The 9,020-nt window shown below is 43.4% G+C and overlaps 1 pseudogene; it reads right to left on the reverse strand.

Annotated features, from left to right (window-relative positions):
- Positions 1-1,944: 1,944 nt before the first annotated feature.
- Positions 1,945-2,053, reverse strand: LOC127204832 (uncharacterized; annotated as a pseudogene).
- Between the last annotated feature and the right edge of the window lie 6,967 nt (positions 2,054-9,020).

Raw genomic sequence — 9,020 nt, forward strand, 5'->3', positions numbered from 1 at the left:
CCTTTCTTTCTTTCTTTCTTTCTTTCTTTCTTTCTTTCTTTCTTTCTTTCTTTCTTTCTTTCTTATCCATGGCTTCTTATTTTCTTTAATTGTTATCACATGCATATAGTGATACACACACACATATCTATCTATATATCCTGTAATATAATCTGATCAGTCTATATCCAGGTTACTATTGGCAGTGTCACTCCCAAGCTAGATTTCTTAAATAACCCTAGGCCATCTGCTTAGGAGTGACACTGCCAATAGTAAGCTGGGTTCTACCACACCAATCATTAATCAGGAAAATAGACCACAGGCATGCCTATGGGACAATGTATGGAACCAATGCTTCAGTTTAGGCTCCCTCTCCGTATTTAGTATATATGTAGAGAGAGAAAGAGAGAGAAAGAGAGAGAGAGAGAGAGAGAGAGAGAGAGAGAGAGAGAGAGAGATTCTGTGAGGTATCGGAGCTCTCTTGCTCTCATGTCCTCTGGGCCAGCTCACTTGCAACCCCACAACCAGGGCCACCTCTACTTTGCTGCCCAGGCAAGATACAAGGCCCACCATCCCAAGTGCTGCAGCAGGTAAGGGACAGGAACAGCTCTCCTGGCTGTTGTACATGGCAAGGACCAAGGGTGGGGAAGGCAACTTCTGCTTGCCTATGTCTCCTCACTGCAGAAACTTTGCAGGGCCAGATCTGCCATGTTCACACCCCCATGGCCAGCTCACTTGCACCCCTGCCACCAGCGTCAGCTCTACTGTGCTGCCGAGGTTAGGTGCATGGCTTGCTTTCCCAAGTGCTGTGGGTGGTGAAGGGTAGGGACAGCTCTCCTGCTCTCAGGACCCTGGTGGGGCCAGTTCTCCCATCCACCACAGGTGGTGAGGGCAAAACTGAGGGGAAGGGATCTCTCCCTCACTGATGCCACCACACAGCAGACAAGAGACAGGGTACAGTCTCTCGAACGCAGACCCTTATCATCCACAACCCAGCATCCAGGACCAGCTCCAGAGGGCCCACTGTCCTAAGTTTTGCAGTGGTGAAGGACATAGGCTAGTCCTCCCATTCTGATGATCTGGGGGCCAGATCTCCTGCCTGCTGTGGGTTGCAAAGGGATGGATAGGGATATTTTTCAGTTACTCATGCCACCACATAGAAGAGTGGTAAGGCCAACTTTCCCATACTCATACCCTAAGGGCTGGCTTGCCAGAAACTTCTGCAGACAGGGCCACCTCTACTGTGCTATCTGGGTGATGTACAAGGCCCTCTTTCCGAAGTACTGCAGGTGCCTAGGGGCAGGATTAGCTCACCTGTCCTCACACCCCCAGGACCAGCTCTCCTAAGATGCCTCAGCAAGGGGTGGGACCAATTCTGCACAGCCCTCAGACATCAACAAGTCCTGAGCAGCAGCCTAGACCTGGGACATCTGCCTGGCTTTTGGTGGTAACAGACCCCTGTTGCTTCAGGGCCATGAATCCAGATGTGGCCTCCTGTAGCATCACAGGCCAGGACCCCACCATGGTCCCAGGTGGCATCACTGGCTACTCACATCAGGCTGTTTCTCACTACCCCTGAATTTTCAGTTCTGCCTCTCTCCATTGTGCCCACAGCCTTCTGTTTGTCTTTGTTTTCCATTTTCCCACCACTTACTAGCACCTCTTAGTGGCTCCCAAGGTCTCTGAGTCTCTGGGGTCTTCTCAGCAGTGCTATGTGCCCCACCCATGCATCGTGGCACCTGACAGGGGTCATTTCAGAGATGTTCTACACCCCATAGTCCTGCATGGTGCCTGACTGGTAGTCATCTCAGGCCTGCAGTCTTAGGCAGAGTCTGTCACATCTCTGGCTCACTCCCTGGCCCTGGAGCCCTGTCATGCTGGACTGGTAGTCATCTCAGGCTAGCTTGCTGTCCAGAAGCCCTGGTGTTGGCCTGATGGTGGTCTCAGGCTCACTACTTTTCAGGAAGTGTTAGGCTGCTAATCATTCAGATGTTGGCAACTCAGACACAGCCTCTCTCATTCTTGCTGCCTACTGATGTGTAAGTGACACAGCAGCTACGCCTCTAGGGGCAGGGTAGAATTTTCAATTATTATCCAAGGTGGTTTTAAATTCATAGCATTGGGATGGGAGAAATTACTCAATCATCAAAACACTTGCTGGTTTTCAGAGGATGCTGGATTAATTTCCAGAACCCATACCGCAGCTCACGCAGGGGATTAGATGAGTCACTTTTCTGGCCTCCACTGCACCAGGTGTGCACATGGTGCCCAGCCATACAACGGAGGCAAAATGCCCATTAACAATTAAAGCCTGTTAACTGTGGCCTCGTCAAAGTTAAATCTGTGTGTATACTTTCACCGCAGATCAAAACAGAACCGAACTCAAAATGTATAAATAGCCCAGTAGCTGATGTCTGGGACTCAGTTATAATCTTCTGGGATACAAAGGGCCTGAGAAGTCCCAATTCTCTGTCTCTGAAACCTGCGATTCATTCAGCTTGTCCTGTAGGCCCAGGGGGCTCTACTTATCTGTCGTCCCTGTTGGTCATCTCACAATTGGGTTATCTCCAATAAGCTGTGTAGCTGGCGTTTGCTGCTTTTTGGGATTCTTACTCTCTTTTCCACCCTTATTAGTTCCCTAACACTGTAAAGGAGAGAAAAAGGGATAGATGCGAAAGGGGGCAACGTTTTTATTAGACTGCTTCCTGACGATTAGGGGAGTCAGGTTCCTTGGCGCAAGTTAGGTCGTTGCTGTCAGAATATGTGATTTCTTCTTCTTCATACTTCTTTGTATGACTAGTTGAAAAACCACAACCAATAGCATCCACCTGCCAGTCAGCCCGAACCAGCTACTTCAACTCTCAGGGGCCTAGCACGTATATATTCCTCTGAAATATTCCCCAGAATTCCAAACCTCACACACTCACAGAAACTGTCTGCAGCTGGACAAGCCCTGGCCCCTTCCAGAGCATGAGGCAAATCATAGTCAGCTGCTGGGAAGCGGCTTCTTATCCCTGCATCTGAAATTAAGTCGAAAACATATTCCCATAACCCTTCTGCTTTCTTTTTCCTTTCTTTTCTCTCTTTCTTTCTTTTTGTTTTTAAACCAAAATTGTAACATTTTCACCACATTGCTATGGTCTCCACTGCCCTGAGGCTGTGCCCTAAGGCACTAGGTCTAGGCTTTTCTCCAAACTGTCTTTGGTCCTGGAACCTTCTCTCTAATTGAAGCTGTGCCTTCATCAATGGCCTCTTGGAACCTATGCAGGGACTACATTACTGCCACATGATGCCAACTCTCAACTAACTGTTCTCTACAGCCTCTTCATGCCTTCAAGATGAGGACCACATGGAAGGCTCACACAGTATGAAGTTTAGCTACAAGCTTTTTTTTTTCCAATTTTTAATTTGTTCATTTCCTGATTGTAGCCCCCTACCTCATCACCTCCCAGTCCTACCCTCCTTCCCTCAAACCCCCTCTTTTCCTCTCCTAGTCCTCAGAAAGGGGGAGCCCTCCTCCCCTAACATCTGACCTCAGCCTGTCAAGTCTCGTCTGGACTGACTGTATCCTCTTCCTCTGTGGCCTGGCAAGGCTACCCTGCCAGGGAGAAGTGATCAATGTGTGGGAACCAGAGTCCATGTCAGCAATAATCCCTACTCCCCATATTGTGTGACCCACAGGAGACTGTGCTGTTTATCTACTACATCTGAGCAGGAGGTCTAGGGCCTCACCATGCATGGTCCTTGGTTGGTGCATCAGTCTATGCAGCACCCCCTTCCTCCAGCCGAATTTGTTGACTCCATTGGTCTCCTTGTGGAGCTCCTGTCCCCTCCAGGTCCTTCTATTCCTCAACTCTTCCATAAGACTCCCTGTGCTCCACCCCAAAATTTGGCTGTGAGTCTCAGCATCTGCTTGGATCCCCTGCCTAGTGGAGTCTTTCAGAGGACCTCTATGATAGGCTCCATCCTGTTCCTGCTCTTCAACTGCTTCTGGTGTCTATTCTATTTGCTCTTCTGAATGAAAATCAAACACTCTCCCTATAGTCTTCCTTGTTACTTAACTTCTTTAGGTCTGTGTATTGTAGTGTGATTACCCTATATTATATGGCTAATATCCGCTTATAAGAGACTATATACCATGCATTTCTTTCTGGGTCTGTATTAACTCACTCAGGATGATCATTTCTAGTTTCATCCATTGCCAGTAAATTTCAAGATTTCCTTGTTTTTAACACCTGAGCAGTATACAGTTGTGTAAATGTACCACAGTTTCTTTATCCATTCTTCGGCTGAGGGACATCTAGGTTGTTTCCAGATTCTGGCTATTATGAATAAAGCTGCTATGAACATAGTTGAGCAAATGTCCTTGTGGTATGGTACATGCCCAGGAGTGGTATGGCTGGGTCTTGAGGTAGAGCTATGCCCAGGAGGGGTGTGGCTGGGTCTTGAGGTAGAACTATACCCAATTTTCTAAGAAAGCACCAGATTGATTTCCAGACATCTAACCAAAGGCTAACATTCAAAATATATAAAGAACCCAGGAAATTAAATACTATTAAACCAAATAATCCAATTAATAAATGGAGTACAGAACTAAACAGATAATTCTCAACAGAGGAATATCTAATGGCCAAGAAACACTAAAGAAATGCTCAATGTCCCTAGTCATCCGGGAAATGCAAATCAAAATGACTCTGAGATTCGATCTTACACCTTATCAGAATGGCTAAGATCAAAAACTCAAGTGGCAGCACATGCTGATGAGGATGTGGAGAAAGGGGAGTACTCCTCCATTGCAGGTGGGAGTGCCAACTTGTACCACTTTGGAAATCAATCTGGCTACAAGCTTTGAGATGCAGCCATGGCTACTCTGTGCTACAACTTCTGTTCACTGATCCTGATTGGATCCTTCCCAGAACGCTTCACCCCGAAAACCCTGAACTGCTAGTACAGCCCCAGCTAACCGGCATCAATTGCCACAGCAAAGCAAAGGTTTCAAGCCTGTAGTTCTGATTCCTTCATAATCAAAGCTGATCTTCAGCCACAGCTGGCCAAAAAAGAACAATTCTTAACTCAAAATATCACATTAATGGTCCTATAGGGACGCTTGGAGTTGTCTCAAGACACCACAAGACCAACTTCTCACCCCAATGAAGATTTATTTGCCACAGAGGGACAGAGGCAGGATAAGAGATAAAGAGAGCAGATAGAGGAAGAGGGAGAAGGGGCAGGGAGCAATGGAGAATGGAGAAAAAGGGTATTTGTTGGAGGAGGGGCAGAGGATTGCCTCTGGACAGAGAGGAAACATATATGGCCTTTAAGTAAATGACAGTTTAGAAATGTAAAAAAGGAAACTCCATATTGGGATGAGGTGTTTTAAAAAGTTTTTTTTTTTTTAATTGAGAATGCTAATTAGGTGAGCCAAATGGGGCTTTTGATTTCTGGACTTCAATACTTTGATAGCTAAACCTTGATAGTTGAGCCTTGGGGAGAAAGTGGCCAAATAAGGGAACAGAGCTTGGTCACTAGTGTTAGGAATGTGACCTAACAATTTTTCAGCGAAGCAGACGGAATAAGCAAGAAGGGCAAGGCTTGCTAGAGCCACGTTGTTTGCCATGCCCAGGCTGCCTGGAGTCCCTTCAGATCTTAATAGTCTATTCTTTGAGGGACTCTCAAATTCCCTTCTGAGAATTCACAAGTGATAGCTCCATGGTTCCCTGTCCTCTCAGCCATCCCAAGCTTCCGCAGAAAAGCCTGTTAACACTAAGCTCTCAAGGGGGTTTTCAAGCACCAATTTTCAAGACCCTCCCCCCACCTTCAAACAAAACAGTCCTGGGCACAAAAGGCACACGGTTAAGTCCATCACAGTATTCTGCCTTCCGGAACCACACAAGCCTTCTTTAGCTTCTCTGCTGCAGTGATAAAACACTGCCCGAAGTCAACTTGTTTACAGATTATAGTCCTCAGTCAAGAGAAGGCAAGATGAGAACACCACTTACTGGCCTGTCCTCCATGGTTTGGTCTCCATGGCTCTTATACAAGCCAGCACCACCCACTATGAGGTAAGAACCAATCACTGAGCTAGGCTCTTCCACATAAACCAGTAATCAAGAAGATGATTACAGACATATTCATAATCGAATTTGATGGAGAAATTTTCTAAATTATGTTTCCCTTTCCCAGGTAGCTCTGGTTTCTCTCAAGTTAGCAGAGCAACTTGTGTCAAAGTTTAGTCATATGATTGATCTATTTCTAGGTTTTCTTGAAACAGCCCGACTTATTCTTGGAGTGGTTGCACTAGTTTACCTTCCCACCATTAGTATATGTGGCTTCCTTTCCATACATCTATACCAGCATTTACTATCACTTGTATTTCTGACAGTGATAATTCCACCTAGATTGAAGTGGAATATTAAAATAACATAGGGATTCCTATCTCTTAAATAGTAGTATGGAAGGATTGAATGAGAAAACATGCATACAGGGATTTTCATTCTACAAAGTACTAGGTAAATACAGAAGAAAGTTTGGTTACTATCAGCAGCAGCAGCAGCATAATGAGAAGGAGGAACTAAGTTGATTTGGGAACACTGTGTGAAGCACCATGTGAATTGTAACGCATTACAGAAGGTGTTAAAGGGTGACATAGACGCGCACTACATTATTAGGGAAGCATGTCCTCCTCTAGGGAGTGAGAAAATCTGCTATGCCACGGTTAACTGGGCCCAAGCATCACTTGGGAGCCTTTCTTTGTAAATCAGGTGAACCCGCAGGCTGGGTAAAGAAGGCTTTACCTCTGTGCACAGCCAACCCACTTACAGTGCTAACTTGCCAGTGGACAGTTTTCTAAAGCAAGTATGTAGTATTTGTGTCTTGTTACACACCAGACTAGAGAAATACTAAGAAACTAGACATTATTATTTTTGAAAGATATCAAGAAGTTGAAGGCAAAGAGGAAAAGTACAAGAATCTCAAGATATAAGCATAGACATTAATTTGGCTAATTTATGTAAAAAGAATTATAAATGATTTATCACACAATTTTGTTACTATTTAAGACAATATAGTGATTTCCTCTCTTTCGAACATCTTTGAGGAATTTGTAATTTGTAGATATAAATTAAGGATATTGAACAGACAAAGAAAAATTGTGTCAAAACATGTTTATTCTTATTTATTCAGTCATGATAAGGTCTTCTTGTTCAGCATCTAATATAAAATTCAGAATATTCATCAAATAACTTCATATTCATAAATTCTTATTCTTGTGCCTTGAAATTATGTCATAATCCAGTAATCATGTAAAAGCTCAAAAGTAAGCTAGACATATATTTAAATATCTATTTATATAAGAAATAAAGCATCAGTGAATATAACCCAAACTGAAGTCCAACAATGGATTAACTGAATGTTTAAAGAATACCAAAATGTAAATTAATCTTTTATCTACACACCTGATTGAAAAGCGTCCATAAAATCCAAGAGGATGATACACAGCCAAAATCTCTGCCGTATTCCATTTACTGTTCAGTTATATTGGTAGTGTTTACTACTTAAATAACATCTGTAATTTATACAATTGCCCTGTACTATTGACTGCAGATCTATAAGCTATGAAAATGTAATGAGATTGCATAAATAAGTGAAAATATGATAACTCTTAATTCTTTAAAATTATTGCTTTTTTTTAAAGCGCCAAACTGAAGATAGTCGGCTTATTCTGCAGTTGCCCCATTTTTGGCTGCTTCCTGTTTCCATGCCAGCATCACTATTAAGTAGATTACAAGCTGCACTTGAAACAGGGCATCTCTTTGCAAGCTGCTTCTTCACACAGAATGCGTGCACTGACTTCAGAAAAAAAATGAAGACAGCACTGTAATTTTATATTACAAGAAAATATACTATCTTGGTTTCATTATATGATGTGGTAAACAGCCATAACTGCAGTGAAGTATGGTCTTAAAACACTTTCATGATGCAAATCTTATTTAGATCCAGGTAGGAGGCAACAGCCAGAGCATTTACCAGCACTCAGCATTCTATTTCCCTGAGAACTGTGACTAAGATAAAGCCGCAGGAAGAATGCTTCAGGGGAATGCATTGGAAAAACTGAAGTGTGTAGGCATTGCATAGTGATGATACATTAGAAAAAACTAGATCAATTATTTCCAATTTTAAATTTTAAATCAACTGTCAGATGATAGCGCTGCTGAAATTATGTAAGAGGATAATTCAGATAACTCCCCAAATCCCAATGTTAATTGTTCAGTTAAAGCCAACTCTAGCATTGTGGTCCAATGCTGCGCAGTTTAACCTACAGGCTTGTTTTGGCTACTGTCATTAAGGAGGTAAATCCATAATACATAGTAAATAAAAATTAAGAACTTTATTGTTCCTCTTTGCTGTTCTATAAAACTCAGGAGCTGCAGAAAAGGGGAAAAATCATGACATTGAAGATAATAGAACTACACTACTGAAATGTGGTCTAAGGAACTTAAACATACATTACTGTTGTTTTCTGTGGTAGTGTGTTGTTTGATATGTCCTGCGAGTCATAGTCTTTTCTTGGCACTCATACTTTATTATTCTGAAATTAAGCCAATGACTACAGTTTGTCTCATCTCTCATTAGCGTTCTGAAGTCTGAAATGATACCATGCCAATGAATGGCCGGTGACCACACAGACAGAGGGCAGTGGAAGAGTTCTGTCATGATCTGGGCTTGTTAAACACACACCCTAGGATGGTGTGATGATGTCAACGAACACTTAGGTGTGTCAGAGCCACAGAGTCCCTTACATGTGGAAGTAGCGAAGGATGGCGCAGAAGTTCACAGCGACAGCACATACTTGCCTAAAACATTAGGCATGCATGCAGATGAAATCGTGAGGTGATCTAGCATCAGGTGACAATAAAGATGAGGTGTCCTCAGGTCCCTATTGTAGAGCTTGTTCTGAGATACAAGGGAGAGCAACAGAAATAGGATAACATTTCTCCCTGTGTTTCTGCATTTTAAATGAACAGAGGAGTAAACGCAATTGT

The sequence above is a fragment of the Acomys russatus genome, chromosome 20, assembly GCF_903995435.1.
Source record: "Acomys russatus chromosome 20, mAcoRus1.1, whole genome shotgun sequence".
Taxonomy (NCBI): Eukaryota; Metazoa; Chordata; class Mammalia; order Rodentia; family Muridae; genus Acomys; species Acomys russatus.